The sequence below is a fragment of the Humulus lupulus genome, chromosome 8, assembly GCF_963169125.1.
Source record: "Humulus lupulus chromosome 8, drHumLupu1.1, whole genome shotgun sequence".
NCBI lineage: Eukaryota > Viridiplantae > Streptophyta > Magnoliopsida > Rosales > Cannabaceae > Humulus > Humulus lupulus.
In genome coordinates this window covers 62,889,551-62,914,609 of record NC_084800.1, presented here as the reverse complement: position 1 = coordinate 62,914,609, position 25,059 = coordinate 62,889,551, and the positions used below count along the sequence as shown (strand labels likewise).

The window sequence follows — 25,059 nt, the reverse complement described above, 5'->3', positions numbered from 1 at the left end:
CTTACCAATTACCGGGATGTGAGAACAAGGAGGGGATTTTGGAACACTCCTAAAAACCATTAATGAGAATGTGAGTAATTCTAAAAGAAAGAGATGAAAAGGAATGAACTAAACCACTGAAAAGGTACTTACTGACAAGAACCTCAAGTTCAAAGAACTTAGATGCCTAACCACGAATGAAAACAACGGGTTAGGAGTTGAGTAGATAAAAACTATAAAACTAATGAAAACATACAGAAAAGAACTAGAAATAAGAATACCTTTGAAATTTTTATGACCGAACTACACCTCGAAATCGAAATACACACTATGAACCTTACTTCCCAAGTGTTTAATAAGCTTATGATGATAAAGCTTATAACCCCAACCCAAGTGTATAACACTCTAAAGTAAACCTAGCTGCTTGAAGACTCTGAACTCAACTAGAAGAATGAAGAAATGGTTGGGTACTAGGTCCTATTTATAGAGTTCAAGAATGAAAAGATCTTCATTTAGCTTGAATAAAATATAGGCTTTTTAATTGAAAAACATTTGAATAATCGTTCAGCAGAGGTTGAAGACTCAGTCAAAAAGATTCTGGCTTATCAAGAGGTTTATGGAATAAAATGAGCTCGGTTTCAAAATCATTTGAAAATGCAGCCCTAGAGCCGATATATCGCCCATGCTAGGCGATATATCACCTAGGTTGATATTCTTGAGGCTCGTCGAAGTGGTCGTGCGAAGTTACGTGTTTTTCCTATCCCCGTGAGGCGATATATCGCCCCCTAGAGCTGCGATATATCAGGATACGTTGAAATATTATACACGCAATTACACTTTTTAAGCTTAATTTGAATTGAGTAAACAACTTTGACTGAGTCCTATAACAATTTTAAAGCTGCTGGCAGACTCTGGGATTTTCAAATATTACTCTTAATTAACTATTCCTCAAAAATACTTAATTTCTCATTAAACATGCACATGACAAGTTTCATTATCTTATTGGGTCTATCTAAACCTTATAGTATAATAAATATCATCTTCATAATCAGTCATATTAATCAAACCTTATGTTATAATTAATATTCTTAAACTATAGGTTAAACTTATAAAATTTACAAGTGTTGCTACGAGTGTCCAACTAAGTCCCAGCTTGAACCAAAATCCACAGTCATAAACATACTACAACTATTACAAGTTATTACTACTACTACTACTATCTAACTAGTTAAGTAAAAATCTTGGACTCTACATAAACATACGACTGGCCGCCTATCAGCAAAAAGTTGTCCGATACTTCAATTCTAGAGTTAAGGAAAACAAATTTGACATAGGAAACCTAGTCTTACGAAGAATATTCCCAGAAACTTGAGATGCTTCAGCAGGAGTACTAGGCCCTAGCTTGGAAGGCCCTTACCAGGTTACGGAGATAGTACCACCCGACACATACAAGCTAGCGCGGTATAACCAAGATCTCCAGCTAGTACCTGTCCCCCATTATTGGAATGGGGAACACCTAAGGAAGTACTACCAATAAGATTTCTTTTAAGTTATCGTTGACTGGTCGGTACTGGCACGATTGCCCTTACCACCGACCAGCCAAAGTTAGTTTTATTAATTATGCAAAGGCATGATTTTCCCATTTATTATAATAATTAATGTTTATGAATGTAAGCTACTTTGTAGCGACGTAGCTTGTATGGTTAATCTTGAATCAATAAGACACGTTTTGTCCATTTTTACAAGCCTTTATTTTTACAATGATTATCTTGCTAACTAGTGAATTACATCACGGATTGTCGGCAGTGTATGAAACCTTTTCAGGTATTGGCAAACTCAAGTGGGCTTGAACAGGTTATTACGAACAACTTTGGTCAATTAGCAAGTGAACAAGAGGATAACCCAAGAGTTATGAATCTCGATCAATCACTTGGGGGGGCACCATAGTCATAAATGGGTAAGAAGAGAAAAAAAGCGCGTAATTAAAAGGACTTAGAAGCGTTAATTTTTATTAATGTTAAAGTGATTGCGTGTAGCTCAGTATACCAGGAAACAAAAAGAGCCATAAAACAATTTTCGTAGATAGGGTTGAACAATTTTTTTTACAACTCATTCGAAAAAATTGATTAGCTCCGATCAACAGACAGAGCCACATAGCTCCAAAAAAAATAGTATACACCAAGCAATAATGAAAAATAAAGTACGAGCAGATACATACCCAAATAAAAATATCAGATAGACATGTGTCAAAAGGCGCTCGAGATTAAAAGCTGATTGGCTTAACTAATGTTTCAACAAAAGGAAAATAAGTGCACGAGAATAAAGACTGCTCGGCTCCGTCACCTTTGTTCAGACATAGACTATAAAAAAAAGACATGTAGAGTTTTCAAGAGTCAGGGATGTGTTGCTCGGGCTCAACAACAAGAGTTTTGGCTGGGAGATTGCTGGACTGTGATCGCCAAAAAGTTACATGCAAGTATACGCGGTCTAATCAAGTAATATATGATAAGTCAAGTGTCGATCCCACGAAGACTGATATTAATTACCAATAATTAATCTCTAATTCTAATTGACTTGAATAATAATTTCAGGTTGATAAATAAAATAATTATTACTAAAATTAAGAAACCTACTAAGCATTAAAAGGAATGCAGAGATGAAATTTGATTTAATTCAATATATGCAAAAGTTAGGGCTTGGTTTCATCAACCATCCACTTATGATATCTAACCAATTCTCAAGATTTCTTAATTCTATTGTGGTAGCATATTACAATTATAAATTATAGTCTTGTTAGGATCTATAATTCTCTACAATATACTATTTCCTACGTCTCTGTGGTAAATCAATATATTGCATGCTTTAAACACATAATCCCTAAACTACACAATTCATAAAAGTACTTTCGTCTAATATAAAATTGTGATTATTTATCTATAGCATAATTATCCTTCTCTTTTTCAGAGTTTAGGTTAAAATCATATAAACATGTAAATGATGATCAAACATTCACAAGCATTAAGCATATGATAAATAATCCACAGCAGAAGAAAGAAATTCAGGAAAATTTCATTAAGATATCAAAAGTTTCAAGAAGAATCCACTAAAACCCTAATAACAAGATTAGTTCAAAGCAGACATAATGAAATCAATAAAATTAAATATAAACATGAAATCCAGTAAGAAATTATAGAAGAAAATAAGAATTCAAACTCTAGGTCTTCAATGTTTTCCTTCTGCCTCTAATGACTTCTCCACACTTCTAATTATGAATAGAATAGAATAATTAACTCTTCAAACGTATTTAAACAAAAACCCTAAAATATCTAACAAATTCGACACTTCTGAAAGTCACGATCAGCCACACGTGTCGCGGCCCTAGCATCCAAGCGTCGCGGCGCGCATCTATGCTCACCGCATCCCCTTCTCTGACTTCAGCGAGCGCCACGGCACTTCCCTCAGGCGCCGCGGCCCTTCAAAAATTCCAGAAATTTGCCTTCTCTGTTTCTCCCTTGCGCCGCAGCTCTTCATTCAAGCGTCGCGACCCCTCTAATTCTTCCAAAAACTTGTTTCCAAACTCCAAAACAAAAAATTATCTCCACAAATAAGTCTTCAATTTTCTTCTTGTCAACTTTTAGCACAAATTTCCCAATTTCAGCTGATTTTTCAGTCATTTCCCAAACTTCATGATTTCTTCTCCTATTTCCTGCAAACATACCAAAACAAGCATAATACTGCATAACACTCCACCAAAATGACTCAAACTTACCCTAAACACATGTTAAAACTATGCTAAAAACGGACTCATCAAATTCCCCCAAACTTGACTTTTACTCGTCCTCGAGTAAACCAAAACAAACAACTCAACGAATAACAAAAACACACACACACATTTTCGAATCAAGCCAACAACAATACTAAGCCTCAAGCTATGACAAATAACTCACTTATATAATCTTCAAGGAACTCAACTTGTAATCCAGAATTTCAGTTGAAACATTCATTCCATTCAATTAAACAACAAAAATAATAGCTCTCAAAATCATGATTAACAAATAATATGTAATTGAATTCATTTATGCTCACTAAGTTCCCATTCCAATCCAACAACCAAATAATATCCCATAAGCTTGCTATACTTGCTAATCTCCACTAATGTAGACAAAACATGCTCAGAAATCAATAGGTCTTTTCAAGCTTATAACTGAATGGCTTAGGTAAAGGTGGATGAGAAAGTCATTTAAGCTCAACATATACCATGAACACTAACCAGCCAACTCTAAATTGAATACAAATCACAAGTCCAATCCCACTGTTCCCAATATCTTATCATTTCGAGAGAAATTACATAAACAATATTTTTTTTATTTAACATTACACTCCCCCAAACTTATTCCTTGATAATACAATTTGGAGTGTAATGTTATCTCATCATTGAAATTTTTTTTTTCTTTCTTGTTTGTGTTTCTTTTTTTTTTCTCTCTCAAAATGTATTTTCTCCATTGTTGACACAACTTGTCATACATAACCCCCCTATTACAAATCAATATCAATTATCATTCATATGTTCATGGTACACGCAAAGGAAAGACAAAATAAAAGTTAGGTTTTCAAGTTATTAGCTCAAGCAAATGTCAATCAATAAAAGGGTCAATTTAGGCTCAACAATGGGTAACTAAGGATTAAACATATCAAGGTTGGCTTGACAGGCTCCAACGGTCCAAAAAAAATTGCCTAAATCATTTTTCTAAGCATGCATGATCTAAAATTTCGCTTCAAAAAGCAAGCAAACAAGTTCTAGGATAAACCAAGCCAATCTTCCCTTCCTATTTCAAACTTAGCAAGCATAAAGTTTATTCCATCACATAAAATTTATCAAAATCATGATTAAGCTCTCAATTATTTAAGTGTTTTATAAAAATAGAACAAAATATTCAACCAAGCACACAGATTTTTTGTAGCTTTATTCCCATTCAATTTACACAGTTCATCATTCAATCATATTATCATTGGCTAATCATTGGTAACTTGATTCAACTCACACCCTAAACAAAACACGACTAACACAACTAAAACCAAAACAACACAAACACGACTCAAACAACAATAAATCTCTTCCCCCAAACTTAACCTAAACATTGTCCCCAATGTTTGATAACAAAATAAAACAAAAGTAAAGGAAAATAGACTTACCAAAGACATTTAAAATGGTGGAGGCGGCGGCGGTTGATACGGGACAAACTGAGATGGCAAAGGAAATGGAGCCACATCTTCATCGTTCCAGAGAGACCACTGATTGACCAATGCATTTAGCTGGTCCACGTGAGCAATTTGATACTCACTTTGTTGCGCCATGTATTGCTGCATATGCTGTTGTTGCGCAATCTGATAATTGTTCTGCTGAACCAAATACTGGTATTGATTCTGCATCAGCTGCATATAGGGATCAAAAGTACCAGCCGCAGGTTGAACAGGCGGCTGTACAACCGGTACTTCTTGCGTATGCTCCTCCGGAATCGTACCCTCCATATCCACTTCATTATCCTCTTCGTCAACTTCATCTACTCGGGGTCTTTTATCAACGGCACGCTGCCGAGGTGGTGGTGCTTCTAAGGAAGGTAGTTCATACCCCATCACCCTATTCTTAGAAATTGCCGACATGGGTTTCCGAACAACATCACTTCCAAACATAACCACTCCATATGTTCGGCATAAATCTGTGATTAAGGAACCATGACCTAATCCTCCCGTAGTGGCAACATACTGATATCCTTCATACTCTTCCTAACAACTTGGCCTACATCATCAATTGTCATGCCAGTCATAATAGCATAAACCAACAACAACCTCTCCTTGTTGATATCCGACATATGAGTTGTCGGCATTAGCCTTGCACTCACAAAGTGCACCCAAGCCCGGGCCACATGATTCAATTGATAGCGCCACAGATATTTCGGCACACCACCAACAACGGTAAACCAAGCTCCCGGTATACTTAAAGTTTCCGCCACCTGGACCCAATTAATATTATCCCCATGAGCCCATTGATGATATTCATCATCCTCCCGTTCATACGTTGGCATACCATATAATTCAGCAATAGTGTCTATACCAACCGGAACTTGAACACCTCGAACAAATACTTCTGTATTCTTCATCTCCACATAGTTTGCATAAAATTCTAACACCACGGAAAAGTTGGCATGACTAACATCCTCTGCAGCAAACATAGCCCAACCCCTTCTTTGAAATCCCCTCCCCCCCCCCCCCCCTAATTTCTTCATAAGTTGAGAGTGCACATGGTGATTCCGTATATTCAAAACCCCGCTCACTGATGACCTTCCTCTTACGAATCCTTGTATAGCGTTCAAAAGCGGCCTTACTTACGAATTTTGTAACATCATATTCTGGGGGTGGTTCGGGTTCCTTAGAAGTGGATGTCCTAGAAGAAGATGGTCTATTGGTGTTCCTAGAAGATGATGCCCTAGAAGGATTTCTTTTAGGTCCCATAATATGCTACGAAAAATTGGACAGCACCTCCCCTGTTTTTTCAATATTCCCCCAATTCCAAATAACTTCTCAAACAGAGTAAATCAATTCACTACAATCCTACACTATCCCCACTATACTCTTCAATCAAAAATCCCTTCACAATGCCTTCTATATAAAGAAATCACCAAAAAATTGGAAGATTTTGAGAAACACTTACTTGATAATGATAACTTCCACTTGCACCCTTTAATTGCACCAAGTAATCATAACATCACCACTCCAATTGATAGAAATTGAAAATTTAGGGTTTGAAGAATTTTTGGGGATTTAGGGATTTCAAAATCAGATTAGGAAATGGGAAGGAGAAAGGAATATGTGGCTGAATTTATATGTGGATTTAAGAGATAATAGGGAGATTGGGAAGAAATTTATGGGTAGAAGAAAGGAATTTAGAGAGAAAATTGAGAGAAATGGGTTGTGGATTTTTTTCAAAATGGGGAGAATGGCAAAAAGGGAAACCCCCTATATTCCTTGGACTCGCATACGCGCCGCGGCGCGTTCCTCCAAGCGCTGCGGCGCACCCCAAATCTCGTTTCTGGGAATTTTCCAAGCGCCGCGGCCCTTCCCATAGGTGCCGCAGCGCGCTCCTCAAACCCGAGCCTCCTTCTCTGACTTCGTCAAGGGCCACGACTCTTCTTGCATGTGCCGCAGCCCTCTCTCCAGAATGCCAAATCTTCATTCTTTTTTTATTTTTTAGAGTTTTCACGATTTCCACGGTTCTATTACATTCAAAAATACTAAAAACTAAAAAAAGATAAGTCCAACCACAACTAAAAAAATAAAAACTAAAAATTGTTCATACTTTTTACAAACAAACTGAACTAAAAATTAAAAATAAACATAGGAATGCCTCCTAAGAGCGCTGTCGTTAACGTCATTTAGCCGGACACTGCTTTAGTTTCAGATCAAATCAGTTCCAACTCGACCACGGACCTACATGTCTCCACCGGACCCTCCAAGTAATGCTTCAATCTCTGTCTGTTCACCTTAAAATCTCCCGTCTTTTCACTATGAACTTGTACTGCTCCATAAGGAAGTGAGAAGACTACCGTATACGGTCCAGACCATCTTGACTTCAATTTTCCAGGAAAAAGTTTAAGCCTAGAATTAAAGAGCAAAACTTTATCCCCTGCTTGAAAATCCTTCCTTAATATTCTCTTATCATGAAAAGCCTTCGATTTCTCCTTATATATCTTCGCATTCTCATAGGCTTCATTTCGGAATTCCTCTAGTTCATTTAACTCCATAAGCCTTTTCTGTCCCGCCATAAAGAGATCAACATTTAACTTTTTCACAGCCCAATAAGCTCTATGCTCCAATTCCACCGGTAGATGACAAGCCTTACCAAACACCAATCGATATGGTGACATACCAATCGGAGTTTTATATGCCGTGCGATAAGCCCAAAGTGAATCATCGAGCTTCTTCGACCAATCCTTCCTCGAAGTATTTACTGTCTTTTCCAAGATACCTTTTATTTCTCTATTCGATACTTCAGCTTGACCATTTGCAATTGGGTGATAAAATAACGCCTTTCGATGATGAACACCATAGCGAGCACAAAGAGCGGTGAACCACTTATTGCAAAAATGACTTCCCCGATCACTAATAATAGCTCTTGGAGTACCAAATTGAGTGAAGATATTTTTATGAAGGAATTTAATAACTTCCTTCCCATCACAAGTAGGAGTTGTTGCGGCTTCTACCCATTTAGAAACATAATCCACCGCAAGCAAAATATATTTGTTATTATACGATGATGGGAAAGGTCCCATAAAGTTTATCCCCCATACGTCAAATAGCTTAACTTCCAAAATACCAGTCATCGGCATTTGATCTCTTCGTGATATGTTCCCAGTTCATTGACAACGGTCACAACTTTTGACAAAATCATTAGCATCCTTAAATAATGTAGGCCAGTAAAACCCACTTTGCAAAACCTTCGCAGCTGTTCTTGTTCTGCCAAAATGATCGCCACAATGCAAAATATGACAGTGAGTTAAGATTGACAACATCTCCTCTTCGGGTACACATCTTCGAATAACTTGATCTGGGCAATGCTTATACAGAATAGGCTCCTCCCAATAATAATGCTTCACCTCCGAATAAAATTTCTTTAATTGTTGCCTTGTCATCTCAGGGGGTATAACCTTAGCAGCCAAATAATTTACATAATCCGCAAACCATGGAACCTCCTTGCCAACATTCACTTCGAACAACTGGTCATCCGGAAAAGCATCATTAATCTGAACTTCTTTATTAAGAGAATTTACCCCAACCTCTAAACGAGACAAATGATCAGCCACCAAGTTCTCAGTACCTTTCTTATCCTTAATTTCCACATCAAATTCTTGTAATAGAAAAATCCATCGAATAAGACGAGGCTTGGAATCTTTCTTAGTCATAAGATACTTTATTGCCGAATGATCCGTATAGACTACAACCTTATTTCCAATCAAATATAGACGAAACTTATCGAAGGCATAAACTATGGCTAGAAGTTCTTTTTCCGTTGTTGCATAATTTAGTTGAGCATCATTTAAAGTTCGACTAGCATAGTATATAGTTCGAAATACCTTGTCCACTCGCTGCCGAAGAACCGCTCCAACCGCATAATCACTAGCATCGCACATAAGCTCAAATGGAAGGTCCCAATTAGGTGTACATACTATCGGTGCTGAAATGAGCTTCTCCTTGAGAGTCTTGAAAGCAATCAAACAATCATCATTAAAATCAAAAGGAACCCCATTCATCAACAAGGTAGACAGAAGCTTTGAGATCTTAGAGAAGTCTTTGATAAATCTCCGATAAAACCCCGCATGGCCCAAGAAACTCCTCACTCCCTTAACTGAAATTGGAGGTGGCAAATTCTCTATAGTAGAAATCTTGGCCCGATCCACTTCAATTCCTTTCTTAGAAATTTTGTGCCCCAATACAATTCCTTCATTAACCATAAAGTGGCCCTTTTCCCAATTAAGCACCAAATGCGACTCCTCACACCTTCTCAACACCATCTCCAAATTAGTCAAACACGTGTCAAAAGAGGACCCATATACCGAAAAATCATCCATAAAAATTTCAATCCCCTTTTCAACCATGTCAGAGAATATTGCCATCATACACCGTTGAAACATAGCTGGTGCATTACATAACCCGAATGGCATCCTTCTAAAAGCAAAAGTCCCATAAGGACATGTGAACGTTGTATTTTCTTGATCCTCCGGTGCAATTACGATCTGGTGATAGCCCGAGTACCCGTCTAGAAAACAATAGTAATTATGCCCCGCCAATCTATCCAACATTTGATCAATGAAAGGCAAAGGAAAATGATCTTTCCTCGTTGCCTTATTCAACTTTCGATAATCAATACATATCCTCCAACCCATCACAGTCCTAGTTGGAATTAGTTCGTTGCTTTCATTCTTTACCACCGTCATACCCCCCTTTTTCGGTACCACTTGCACTGGACTTACCCAAGCACTATCAGAAATTGGGTAAATCACTCCAGCATCCAACCACTTCAAATCTCTTTCCTCACCACTTCTTTCATTGTTGGATTAAGCCTTCTTTGAGCGTCAATATTCAGTTTCGCCTCATCTTCCATAAGAATTCTATGCATAACTGTCGATGGGCTAATTCCTCTTATATCAGCCAGAGTCCACCCTATAGCAGTTTTATGAGCTCGTAACACCCTCAACAATTTCTCCTCCTCAACCTCCGAAAGAAATGATGAGACTATAACTGGAAGAGTCTCTTTTTTCCCAAGATACGCATAGCGGAGATGGTCCGGTAAAACCTTCAATTCTAAAACATGTGGCTTCTGAATCGATGGTAATGGTCTGTCTGGTCCTGTACCCAATTCTTCAAATTTCTTATGCTTCCACGGCTCAGCTGATTTTATCCACTTTAAATAACTCATCACCTCTTCATTCTCCTCACCATCTACATCATCAACTGTGAGACTCAACTCAAGAGGATCCTCCCTTAATTTTTTTCTATCTAATACTTCTTCGACCACATCAACAGAGAAACAACTATCACTTTCTTTAGGATAAGTCATAGCCTTAAACACATTAAATACTACTTCTTCCCCCTTGAACTCTCAGCTTCAACTCTCCCTTTTGCACATCAATCAATGCTTGCCCAATCGCTAAAAATGGTCTCCCCAAAATAATTGGAACATTCTCATCCTCCTCCGTATCAAGAACTATAAAATCAGCCGGAAAAATAAACTTATCCACCTTTACCAACACATCTTCTATAATACCACGGGGATGCTTTACAGATCTATCAGCTAGCTGTAATGTTACTGTAGTTGGCCTAGCTTCCCCCAAACCAAGCCTCCGGAATACAGACAAAGGCATTAAATTAATACTCGCCCCCAAATCGCAAAGTGCATGCTTACATTCAAACTCCCCAATAGTGCATGGAATGGTAAAACTCCCAGGATCTCTTAACTTTTGAGGAAGCTTTCTTTGCAAAATCGCACTACATTCTTCTGTTAATGCCACTGTTTCGTAATCACCCATCTTTCTCTTATTCGAGAGAATCTCCTTCATAAACTTTACATAACTAGGCATCTGTTCTAATGCTTCCGCAAATGGTATATTTATATGTAGCTTCTTGAACACCTCTAAAAACTTTGCAAACTGCTTATCCAAATTATGCTTGCGAAGTCTTTGTGGATATGGTACTCTCACATGATGCTCAATAGTTACAGGTGGAGTCTCCTCCTCTTTCTTAAGGTCTTCAGTAACCTTTTTATCATCCAACTTTTTCTCTTCTTCTTCTGACTGACTCTTCTTTAGCCCTTCATATCTTGTTCCACTCCTCAAAGTAATAGCTTGGCACTGTTCTTTAGGATTAACTTCTGTAGTGCTAGGCAAATTTCCTTGAGCTCTATTTGTCATTAAAGTAGCCAATTGCCCTATTTGAGTTTCCAAACTTCTTATGGATGCCCTAGTTACAGTCATGAATTGATTAAGCACATCAGGTTGGGTTTCAGCTGGTTTCATTGGCAATTGGGGAGGTGGTCTATTTTTTGGTTGGTAATAGCCCGGTGGAGGATTTTGGTGTGCATATTGTTGTGGATAAGGTGGCCTATTTTGGGTAGGTTGATATGGTGGCTGAGGTTGAGGATAAGGTTGGAGGGTGTTTTGGTTGTTAGACCAGGAAAAATTTGGATGGTTCTTCCAAGCTGGGTTGTAGGTCATGGAATTGGGATTATAAGGCTATCTTTGGTAATTTCCTATGGCTTAGACTTCTTCCATGGGCATGTTATTCATGTCTGTAGCAGGGCATTGGTTTGGTTGATGGGTTGTACCACACACTTCACATAAGTTTTGAACTTGCCTAGCTTGAGATGGGAGTGTAGTCTTTTGTAATTGCTTCATCAAGGCTGCTACTTGAGCTGTAAGCATGGTTATGGCATCCAATTCCATCATTCCAGCCACCTTCTTTGGCTGCCCCCTTTCATTTGGCCATTGATAATTGTTCATCGCCATCTCCTCTAATAACTCATATGCCTCATTAGCACTTTTACTCATAAAGGCACCTCCCGCTGCAGCATCTATAATTGTTCTTGTCGTTCCATTCAACCCATTATAAAAATTATGCACCAACATCCACTTTTCTATTCCATGGTGCGGACACTTCCTTAGCAACTCCTTAAAGCGCTCCCAAGAATCATACAGTGACTCTCCATCCAACTGATAAAAATTATTAATCTCACCCCTTAACTTTGCAGCCTTTGCTGGAGGAAAGAACTTGGCAAGAAATTTCTGAGCTAACTCCTCCCATGTAGTGATCGAATTCGCTTGTGAGGAAATCAGCCAACTTTTTGCCCTATCCCTCAATGAAAATGGGAATAGCCTCAGTCTTATAGCGTCATCACTCACCCCATTCATCTTGAACGTTGCACATAACTCCAGAAAATTAGCTATGTGTAAATTAGGGTCCTCCGTCGGCATACCTCCAAACTGAACAGTTGTTTGAATCATCTAAAGGATTGCTGGCTTAATCTCAAAGTTGTTGGCAGCAATGGTTGGAGGTATAATGCATGAATGCACTCCTGTAACAGTAGGAAGTACATAATCTCTTAATGTTCGTGCTCCTTGCTCCCTTGGAACCTCAGCAGCCCCTTGACCATTATTAGCACCATTTCCCAAATTATCAGCCATGGTGAATTCCAATTTCCTATTTATTTTCCGGCTCTACCTGCACGTTCTTTCAATTTCCCGGTCTATTGGTATAATCTGTTTTTGTCTATTGCTTCGCATATACCAACTAGTCCTGAAACACAAGAGAGCCTTGATCCAAATAAATGTTAAAAAAAATGAAAAAAATAAATCAAATTAGAATAAAAATTAACTTATTGATATTAATAAAAACAATCCCCAGCAACGACACCAAAAAATTGATCGCCAAAAAGTTACATGCAAGTATACGCGGTCTAATCAAGTAATATATGATAAGTCAAGTGTCGATCCCACGAAGACTAATATTAATTACCAATAATTAACCTCTAATTCTAATTGACTTGAATAATAATTTCAGGTTGATAAATAAAATAATTATTACTAAAATTAAGAAACCTACTAAGCACTAAAAGGAATGCAGAGATGAAATTTGATTTAATTCAATATATGCAAAAGTTAGGGCTTGGTTTCATCAACCATCCACTTATGATATCTAACCAATTCTCAAGATTTCTTAATTCTATTGTGGTAGCATATTACAATTATAAATTATAGTCTTGTTAGGATCTATAATTCTCTACAATATACTATTTCCTACGTCTCTGTGGTAAATCAATATATTGCATGCTTTAAACACATAATCCCTAAACTACACAATTCATAAAAGTACTTTCGTCTAATATAAAATTGTGATTATTTATCTATAGCATAATTATCCTTCTCTTTTTCAGAGTTTAGGTTAAAATCATATAAACATGTAAATGATGATCAAACATTCACAAGCATTAAGCATATGATAAATAATCCACAGCAGAAGAAAGAAATTCAGGAAAATTTCATTAAGATATCAAAAGTTTCAAGAAGAATCCACTAAAACCCTAATAACAAGATTAGTTCAAAGCAGACATAATGAAATCAATAAAATTAAATATAAACATGAAATCCAGTAAGAAATTATAGAAGAAAATAAGAATTCAAACTCTAGGTCTTCAATGTTTTCCTTCTGCCTCTAATGACTTCTCCACACTTCTAATTATGAATGAATAGAATAATTAACTCTTCAAACGTATTTAAACAAAAACCCTAAAATATCTAACAAATTCGACACTTCTGAAAGTCACGATCAGCCACACGTGCCGCGGCCCTAGCATCCAAGCGCCGCGGCGCGCGTCTATGCCTAGCGCATCCCCTTCTCTGACTTCAGCGAACGCCGCAGCGCTTCCCTCAGGCGCCGCGGCCCTTCAAAAATTCCAGAAATTTGCCTTCTCTGTTTCTCCCTTGCGCCGCAGCTCTTCATTCAAGCGTCGTGGCCCCTCTAATTCTTCCAAAAACTTGTTTCCAAACTCCAAAACGAACAATTATCTCCACAAATAAGTCTTCAATTTTCTTCTTGTCAACTTTTAGCACAAATTTCCCAATTTCAACTGATTTTTCAGTCATTTCCCAAACTTCATGATTTCTTCTCCTATTTCATGCAAACATACCAAAACAAGCATAATACCGCATAACACTCCACCAAAATGACTCAAACTTACCCTAAACACATGTTAAAACTATGCTAAAAACAGACTCATCAGACTGGTCTATAGGAGTTGGAGCCTCAGTTGAAGAACTTGGGTCGCATGGAAAGACACCCTCTTCAGGAGCTATCACGACTGACTCGATGGGCGGCTCGACAGTCTCTGGCTCGTAGACCGGTAGCTACTCGATAGGTCCGGCCGGATCCTCATTCTTCTCCCGCTCAATGCAGTTGCATGAGCTCATCGTAAGCCTCTCCCAAATAACTGAACTCCACTATTTTGTTACGAACCCAAAAATCAAAGAAAGTATTCAGGCCAAAATCCTCCAAAGCCTTAGCATCGGCAGCCCGATTAGATTTTTCTTGCTCAAGAGCCTTTGCCAGTCTGTCCTCCTTTTCCTGGGTGACCTTCTCAACATCACCAATCTTTTCCTTCAGCTCTTCGATCCTCCTCTCCAACTGTTTAACATCAAGGTTCCTCTGCTCGACAACATTTTTAAGACTCATTTTCATTAGTAACCTGCTCGAAGGTCCATTGAAGATTCTGAACTTGTTCAGATAACTCATTAACTTGGGAGGTTTTGTCTTCAAACTCTTTCGCCAAGCCAATCACTTGCTTGCTCACCCTTTTGGCCCGATAATGAGCATAGCTAAGGACTAGCATACCTTGCAGCATGAAATAAGGAAACTGAGAACGAGTGACAGACAAGGAAAATCAATTAGTTCCAAGAATGCCAAATACTTACCCTAATAACATCCTAGATGCCAGTACTGCTAATATACTCCAAGGACTTGGTACTTAAATTAGTCATGAAATCAGATTGGGTAGAGGACACCCTTTTTGCATGGCCTTGATGAATTGCTAGGGCCTTCTTTAAAGGTCCATGAAACTCCTCGGCAGGGTCCTTAGCAGCACCCTCTGGGACTCTGCTTGGGGGGCCAGACCTTTGTGCAGGGGATGAGTGAACAGCCTCCTCAGACTGAGGTCCCTTGCCTTTAGCATATTTGTGAATCAGAGTCTGCGACTGTGACCTTTTCTGAGAAGGAGTCTATTCGGGGGTCCTAGCAACTTGATCGGCAGGTTCATCAGGAGAGTCTGCCTTCTGGCATTTGGCTGGGGGAGCCTCACTGCTCGGACCAGTGACATGCTTCTGAGAAAATTTCTTGAAGAGCACACACGACATATCTGCAAATCAAAATAAAAGGTTAGTAAGGCGACGAGCAGCATTGGAATAAGCAAAAAATTATAATTATAAAAGAACACAAAGAAATTTATATAAAGAGAGTGAAATCACCCACTTCGTTTCCCCCCGAGCAGCCGGCTGCTCCGGGAAGTACATCCTCATCACTGTCCGAGGAGCTTGAGTTTAAATGCTCCACTTCAATATGCTTCCCCATTCCAGACTGGGGGCAATGGTAGCTTTTGGAGCATTATGCTCAACATGCTTTTAGATGATGACCACTGTCGAGCTTCTTGTTTGGTGGGCCACGCAAGGTCTAGACGGAGGTACAGATAGCCCGGTTTGTTTTTCATATGGCAGAGAACTGGGCGACTTAGTACTAATCGGGTGCTTCCTAGCCGACTGTCTAGTGGAGATAGCACCATTGACTTGTGTCTCTAGATTGGGGTAAAGCCCAACATTGGTCAATTTCTCTATGGTGGTCAGAGCCACTATGTCTTTAAGGTCGAGGTTCATGGCAGCCAACCTACGAGCCCATTTATCCATCTCCTGAGTAGGGGCGGACAGCTAAAAGGACCATTGCGTTGAAAAGATAGGTGGTGGCAGCAATGTTTTCAGTAAGAAAGTACTGGCTGGCATACTCCCCAACTTTGGAGATGTTGTTCGTATTGGCCAGGTAAATATTGGAATCCCTATGGTTGAAATAGAAATACCCCAACCAGCCTTACCGAGGACTAGATTTAAGGTCAAAGAGGTAATTAATTTCGTGGGTAGAAGGTACTGGCCAATTTAAGGATTTGTACAATACGTAAAGGGCAGAAAGAAACCTAATGCCCTTGAGATTAATTTGGGTTGGACAGATCCCAAAATAATCAGCCACACTCCGAAAGTATGGCTGAAGAGGGAGTGTGGCTCCAGCAATCAATGGGAATTAGCTCCAAGTACACAATTGGGCCCCGGGGTAATTGGCAGTCTAACAGGCAATAGGCTTGAAGACGAATACACCCTGCAGCTTAAAATGCTCCTTCATGTTCTGTATTTGTTTAATGGAAATAATACTAGCAGGAGCCACATAGAGAAGACCTTCTTCCTTCTCAGCCAACGGGTTTAGGGATGCCTCAGTATAAATCTCCCTAGCATACTCAGTCTCATAATCTTGGTCCTGTCCCAAGCCACTGGGCTCTTCCTCGGGGGGTGATGCCTCTCTAGGATCCCCTCCAGTAGCGCGCCATGTCACGCGAGGACCTTCTTCATTTAAGACTCTAGTTGTCTTTTTGGTACGAGCCATTGTAATGGAAGACACAATGATGGAGTTTGGTGATCACCTCCCCCGAGTAGTCTGCACACACAAGAAAAAAGGGAAAATGAGGTGAGAGCACCAAACAACACTGGTCGGTATAATTGTCGTAGGGTATACCGACCAGCTCAGGAGTAAACACGGCACAATATACCGCACAACAGAAAGACATGATCAAAAGTAAAGGAAACTGAGAAAATGAAGGGTTTTCTGAAAAATTTATCAGATAGCTATTCTTGGTGTTCTTCAAGAACACCGAACATAAATCTACCAAAATGGGTCATAAAAAAAGTGGTTTTTTGTGAAATTAGAAAATAAAACAGATTACCCGTTACAAGAGCTACTCAAAGAAATTTTTTATTACTGATTCAAACAACATTCATGCAAGAAATCCAAGGGTTTGGAAAAAACAAAACTCATGGCCACAGAGAAAAACATAAGTATTTTCGCATAAATCATAGATGTACCATGGAGGAAAAAGAAGGACTTACTGGTAATAATTCTGCGGGGGTAACACGGGCCAAAAAGCTTCAGTGATCACGGGCTAAGCACTGGTCGGTGTAAAAACTCGAAGTTCACAAAGAGGGAAGTTATAAGCGTTTAGGAAATTTGAAAGGAGAAGAGACTATAAAAAATGAAGTCAGAAGATAATGAAGTTATTTATAGTCCATGTACAATGCTCTACCTCATTCTGTGAGCATTGATGAGATATTCCTTCAACTGCAGCAAGCACGTCTCCCCACACACGCCAACACACTACCCATCACATCCTTCCAGTCACTTCGCCTCAACTGCCCAACACTTCAGCCACTCTCTGGTAACTGTACAAACCAATGGTACAATTATTAAGAAAAGCCACTATGACACTTTATGTTATAAAAAAAGGGGCAAGAAAGAATGAAAAGTCATTTCTTGGAAACTTGAAGAAGTGCAAAGGTCTTCAACTCCATTAAATGAAGATGCCACGTAGCAAAGAGAACATACCCCTGATTAGGCTGGGCGGGGTGGTATCCAGAAGGAAAGTTTACATACTGCTTAGTACCATTGCAAACTTAGGGGGCAAATGTTAACCCAAAAATATGCACAGCTGATACGAAATGAAGGTTGGATACGTGGCATTATATTGTGGGCACGTATCATCATATTCTTTACACGTGGCATAGGCATCCAACAGTCAAATAAGCTGGAGAGATCACACTTACCAAATGAATAACAATTACTGTAACAATTACTGCGCGATATACTCACCAGGAAAGCAATTGTGCAGTATACTCACCAGAAAAGAGGTTGCTCGGTATGCTCTCCAGGAAACTCGGTATACCTGATCGGATGAAGTCAGTTACATCCTCCTCACGCCTAACAACACACTTGAAAACTCGGTCAAACTCCTGAGGAATAGGACTACAACTACCTGTGAAAAGGAAGGGATATTTTGCAGCAATTGCAACTGCCTGAGCGTTGGGGACAGTATAAATACAAGTTTTCTACCACTGTGGAGGGGGTTCAGATTTTTTAAGCCTACTGACCAGCACTAGAAATATACCAACCAACCTTTTAGGAACACTTAGCAACGATTTCTGTCATTCTGTATTGTTTTTACACTTAGAATCGTGCCTGTTTTCACTAGTCATCTTGTGTAAACCTGAAAGATCAATACAAATTAAAGAGGAAATAAGTCATTACCGTTTTTTGGGGCTGAACCTCTATAATTTCTTGTGTCTTTTATTATTTATTGCTCATAGTTATTAGGTTCTTGGCTTATTTGTGGTTTATTGATTGTCCAAATGAAAGCTCTCTAATTAATTATTTTAACTCCACGTTAGCTTACCAAAAAACAAGTCAACATCAGGGTACCAAACGATTATTATTGAAAATATAAAGTATTAAATCTGTATTTCGATAAAACATAAGATACTAAATAGATACTTAGACTGTGTAGTATCAATTGCAATGTAAGTTTACCTTTTCTTTTATCGAATGTAGAGAAAAATATGTTATTTTCACGTGAAGTTGATGACTAAAATGTTATAAATACTATATTTATTTTCTACATATGGTAAATACTAATTTGACGTTCTATGTTTTATCGAAATACAGATTTAGTATCATATGTTTTCAATAATGCTCATCTGGTATCATGTAATTTGAAATTATACAAATTTGGTACCTTGGGCCCAAATTTGGTCAATAAAATTTTATCAATATAACCAAACTACCCTCAATTACATGGGTTTTAAGTTCAAATTTAATTATTTAGTTACATATAATTGATGACACTTTAGTCATATTAATCAAATTTGACTCCAGGGTACTAAGTATGTATGATTGCAAATTACAAGATCCCAAATCATAATTATTAAAAATATAAGGTACGATTGTATTTCAATGAAACACATAATACCAAATAAATATATACCCTTCTACTAATCACTTTTTGCTTTTTCACAAATATTTGGCTACATCTCTGTACAATGGGGGATCCTGGAATATTTTTACCGGGCAAAAATTATATAGTTATTTTGATTATGTAGCTGTTGTAAAAGTTTATAAAAGGACTAAAAATGTAAAAATAATTATATTATGAATATTGAAAGTTAAAATCTCAAAAGAGAAAGAAAAAATACTATGAATACATAAATGAGGGTCAAAATATAAAAATTACATGTGAAATTTACTTTAAAATAATTTAGTGGAGCGTAATTGTAAAAGAAGGACTAAAGCATAAAAATAATTTGAGATTTAATTACTCAGGAGGCAATATATAATATATTATTATAAATATATATATGAGGGTCAAAATATAAAAATTACATGACTTAAAAATAATTTAGAAAAAACATATAACAAATGAAATAATTTTGAGTTAGGGTCGGATATTAACACTTGGTAACTGTAAAATGTAACGTAGCAATATAGCAAATGAAATAATTTTTCACTATATTTTTCTTTTACAAATCTAGGTGGTTGTAATTAATTAGATCTGATTTATAAGTCAATATTTCTACCAGTTTTTTTTTTTTTTTTTTGAGTAATATTTCTCAGTATTTGATATTGATTTATGTATATGTTTCTACCTTCTCAAATTCCCTTATACAGACAAGTAGGCAGTCTGACAGAGGTGTCCAAAGGGAGTATGAGAGGATTGGAAGCCATAGAAAGAAAATTCTTGACCCTCGGGGGTCTTTCCATAGAAAGTGGAACAAGATATTTGCTGTGGCTTGTTTAGTGGCTGTGTCCTTGGACCCTTTATTTTTCTACATTGCTGAAATAGATCATAAAGAGAAATGCATAACTTTGGACAAGAATTTGGAAATCGTTGCTTGTGTCCTTCGAACATTTATCGATATCTTTTACCTACTTAAGATTATCTCAGTTCCACACTGGGTTTATAGCCTCTTCTTCTCTAGTATTTGGAAGAGGCGAGGTAGTTGATGATCCTTCAATCATTGCCAAAAGATACCTGTTGACCTACTTCATTGTTGATGTTCTCTCTATTCTTCCACTGCCTCAGGTAATACACACACACACACATATATATATATATATAAGCTTCTTCGTTCTAACTCTTCTTCTTCTTTGATCCATTTCACTTTCACTACCTTACACATGAATATTGTTTCAGCTTGTAGTTCTTGTTGTCATCCCAAAGATGACACTTCCTCTTCCAATGATCGCAAGGGAGATGATGAAAATTGTCATTATCTGTCAATATGTTCTGAGGCTCGTTCGCATTGTACCACTATTCATAGAAGTGACAAGAACTTCTGGCACACTAACTGAGACTGCATCAGCTGGAGCTGTTTTTAACCTTTTTCTATACATGCTTGCAAGTCATGTAAGTTGGACCTTGTTTTCAATCTACTAGCATATCCTTTTTGAAAGAGTATTGCTATTTGGCACTAGAGTGCCCAACACCACATGAGTTATCACTTCATGATTGGTTAGCGATACCCATAATAATACTTGTTAAATTCAAATAAATGGGACCCGATATTAGATTACACCAATAACAGTATATCACCTACTTGGTGTTGGGCTCCTTTACCAATTCTCTTTTGAAATTCTTATATAACTTATGTTTTGTACCAGTTAGTAGGAGCTTTATGGTACTTTCTCTCTCTGGAGAGACTGGATACATGCTGGCGAAACGTGTTTAAGAAGCAGAAGTGGGATCCTAGATATGTGTACTGTAGTCAGAAGTCCCATAACAATTATGGATTTCCAGATGTCAACTCTGTTAAAGCCCTATTCAACACCTCTTGCCCTTTCATCGATCCTGACGATGTTTCTGGTACGTTTAGCTTTGGAATATTCACTGACGCTCTCAAGTCTGGTGTGGTTGAAACAACAGATTTCTCCTCCAAATTTTTCTACTGCTTTTGGTGGGGACTACGCAATCTTAGGTTGGTCAATCCTGACACTCTATTCAGATGAACCCACACTTTGTAGTAGTAGTTTATTACCTCAAAAACTCTCATTATTCGTTGTTTGGTTTTGCAGTTCTCTTGGCCAAAATCTCAAGACAAGCACTTCTGCTGGAGAGATATTCTTTGCAGTCTGGATAGCCATCTTTGGATTGATTCTATTCTCATTACTCATTGGAAATATGCAGGTAAAAAGAATTACCATGAGATTGGTCGAGCACATACACGGTGACTTAAGATACATAATTCACTCTTGTTTTTTTCTTTTTTCTTTTTATAGAAATATTTGCAGAGATATTTCCATTCTATTACTGAGAGACAAAAAGTTGAAGAATTGCAAGAGAAAATGCAAGACGTGGAACGATGGATGTCTCACTGGATGCTCCCAGACTTGTTGAAAGAACGCATTAGAAGACATGAACAATATCAATGGCAACAAACAAGAGGTATTGACGAAGAGACTCTGCTTCGAACACTTCCTAAAGACCTTAGGAGAGACGTAAAGCGCCACCTTGGCTTGCCGCTTATCAGGAGAGTGAGTGTTTTCCTTTGACAAATTTCAGCATTTTCTCTCCTTTTTTTTTCCAGCTACTCTATACTCACTAACTTGGTTTTCAACTTTGAAAAGGTGCCAATGTTTGAGAACATGAATGAACAACTTTCGGACGCAGTATGTGATCGTTTAAAGCTAGTTCTGTACACAGAAACGAGATCAATTGTTCGGGAGGGTGATCCAGTTGATGAAATGCTCTTCATCGTGAGAGGAAGCCTTGCAACTATGACTACTAATGGTGGAAAAACGAATTATCTCAAGGCTGGTGACTTCTATGGAGAAGAGCTCCTCGCATGGGCATTGGATCCCAATTCTGCCTCCAATCGCCCCACCTCAACCTGGACAGTGAAAGCATTAACAGAGGTCGAGGCATTAGCTCTCATGGCCGACGATTTGAAGTTTGTCGCCTCCCAGTTTCACTGGCTCCACAGCAAGAAATTCGGGCACACTATCAAGCAAGGCTTTTAAACCATGAATCTCCTATTAAAGCCTAGTAACATGCTCAATTTTTTCACTGGATTAAGTTTCTTTTTTATTAGAACTACTTTAAGGGACAAGTGTTAATAGGCAGGCCCCCAATTGAGACCGCCAATGCTTTTTATGGTGAAAACAAGATACTAATATGATGGTTTTTGGTCTACTTTTCAGGTTCTATTCTATGCGATGGAGAACATGGGCGGCTTGTTTCATACAAGCGGCGTGGCGGATGCATTGCAAGAGAAAGCTTGACAAGTCTTTAAGGGAAGCAGAGCAGAGGACATGATGCCTTTGCTACCTCAGAAACCGGCTGAGCCTGATTTCACTGCGGAGCATCGTTAGCTACTGGCTGCTACTAATAATAATAAGAAATGATTTTCCATTCCATCCCATTTTCGATATTATGTATGGCCTTTTATTTTATCATTATTCTATAATGCTTGTTAAACTAATTGTTGAAAATGGTAAAGTCATATATATATTTTATTATATATTTAAAAATTCTTAATTTAGAGAATTATTAAATTAAAGAATGATTTATATCAATTGTCAATTAGAGGTTAGCTAATTATCTAGTGGTTAATAAGTATTATAGAAACCTATAAATTAATATATTGTATTCAATTCTAAATTATCTCGTAATTATTTCATTTTTTAGAACTAACTTACTTTTCTCTGTTTTTCTCCCCATAGATAAAATTTTTGTTTTTAAATTTTTTAAACACAAAAATAGAAATATTATTTTTATTTTTGTTTCTTTATTTTTAAGAAATAAAAATATGTATGGTAACTATTTTTGTTTTTTATTTTGGTTTATATCTTTTTAGACCCTGTATTTTTTCTCATTACCTGTTTAGACCCTGTATTTTGACAAATTACTTTCTAGACCCTATATTTTGTAAAATAGTTAAAATAAAACTCTAAACTCAATTTTGATGAAGAAAAAATTGAATATAACAACACAGTTTTTAAGCAGAATGATTTTATTTTTGTCCTGAATTGTTAGTTTGGTAAATTATTTGTGATTTTAGTTGAGAAAACATTTACCAAAATCGGGTTTAGGGTTCTATTTTAACCATTTTACAAAATATAGGGTCCAAAAAGTAATTTATCAAAACACAGGGTCCAAACAGATAATAAGAAAAAATACAGAGTCCAAAAAAGTATAAACCCTTTTTATTTTTAAAAACAAAAAATAATAAATGTTTTTGATAACTTTCATTTTTTTTTTAATAATATAAAATGAGATGTTGATTTGAAGAAGATAAAAAAAATTAAAAGTTGAAAATGATTTAAAAAAAATTTGAAATTGAAAAAATTATATTTTCAAAATTCAATAAATTTTAATTAAATTTTTTAAAAATAATAAATCAAAACTGAATTATCAAACACTGTTTTATGTTTAATTATCAAATTTTTAATTAATTAAATAAAAAAAAAACTATATTTCAAGTATTATCAAACAACACCTATATTTCTTTGTAACTAGTAAAATATTTTCTTCATTATTTCTAATTTCAATTTTAAATTGTTGAACACCCAAATTCCCTAACACTAATAATTGGTTCCATTTGTAACTTATCTCTTTGTTTGTCACGTTTTCAATTCCGCGAAAGATTGGCCAAATAAATAATAAAAGCAGCAAATAATTAGCAATGACTTTCTATCCCATCCCATAAAATTTCAAAATTTATTTTCACCCTCGTTCTTAAGTACCCAAGAAAAAAAAAGTTCATATATAAGTCTGTTATGATGATACGATTACATGGAAAGATAAGATTCAAATAACGTTAAGGAAGGATGTCATGGGAACAATCTCTTACACCTACCTATATATACAGTATCATATTAATAGAATTTTGGGTCAAAAAAAGAATTAGAAAAATGCTGGGCTTTCATTGAGAGTAAACAAAAGATAGAATAAGTGTTAAGTCTACAAACTAAGACTAAAATGTTTATATAAAGGCCAGGAAAGGAAGGCCCAAAACATAACAACCTAAAATTTACCTAACCCCTTTGCATCAAAGTAGTTGGTAAATTTGTTACTCCCCTCAAGATGGGGCAAAGATATTGTGAAGACCCATCTTGGAAACAAGAGTATGAAGTTGAGTTGAAGGTAAAGCCTTAGTTAAAATGTCAGCTAGCTGGTTGTTTGTGGAGACATGAAGAGTTTTGATGACGCCTTGAGAGATCTTGTTGCGAACTAAATGACAGTCTATCTCAATGTGCTTTGTGCGCTCATGAAAGACAAGATTAGACGATATATGAAGGACAGTTTGGTTGTCACAATAGAGAATAACTGGTTTTGTTTGAGGAAAATCAAGTTCTTTGAGCAAAGAGACATAGTGTGTTGTTTCTTTGATTTCCAAGAAAACAAAGAGTTGTTGAAGAACACACAAAAGCTCAAAATTGATCATCTAGTGTCGGGGCACGTTGCCCAATCAGTGTCACAAAAAACTTTGAGAGAGTGGTCTGTGCACCAATTGGTGGCAGCAATGGGATGCTTGTTGGCTGGATAGAATAGACCACGACTAGAAGTCGCCTTGATGTAGTGTAATACTTCGAGTGCAACTTGATAATGTGGCTATCGTGGAGAACAAACAAATTGACTCAATCTGTTTATGGCAAATGAAAGATTAGGCCGAGTGATGGTTCAGTATATAAGGTGTGTCACGCCCTCCTAATAAGGAATGTTACACTGTGTAGTTTAAATAGTGCTTAACTCGCTAAACGAGTCCTTTAAGTTTAAACTGTGTAATTAAACTAACCACAGGTTTAGGTACTAAAAATTTCGATCAAAGTCAACATTTTATAAAAAAAAACGTTTAACTTCCATGCATGGAATTTCATTGTAATTAAAAACGAATACAATAGCCAACC

General features: G+C 37.2%; 1 non-coding gene and 1 pseudogene across 1 annotated transcript; both read left to right on the top strand.

Annotated features, from left to right (window-relative positions):
- LOC133797512 (putative cyclic nucleotide-gated ion channel 13) overlaps positions 1-22,796 on the top strand; it is a 49,185-nt pseudogene extending 26,389 nt beyond the window's left edge.
- LOC133799091 (small nucleolar RNA R71) lies at positions 12,166-12,272 on the top strand. The gene has a single exon (XR_009876295.1). It is a non-coding gene; the product is annotated as a small nucleolar RNA R71 (small nucleolar RNA).
- Positions 22,797-25,059: the final 2,263 nt, after the last annotated feature.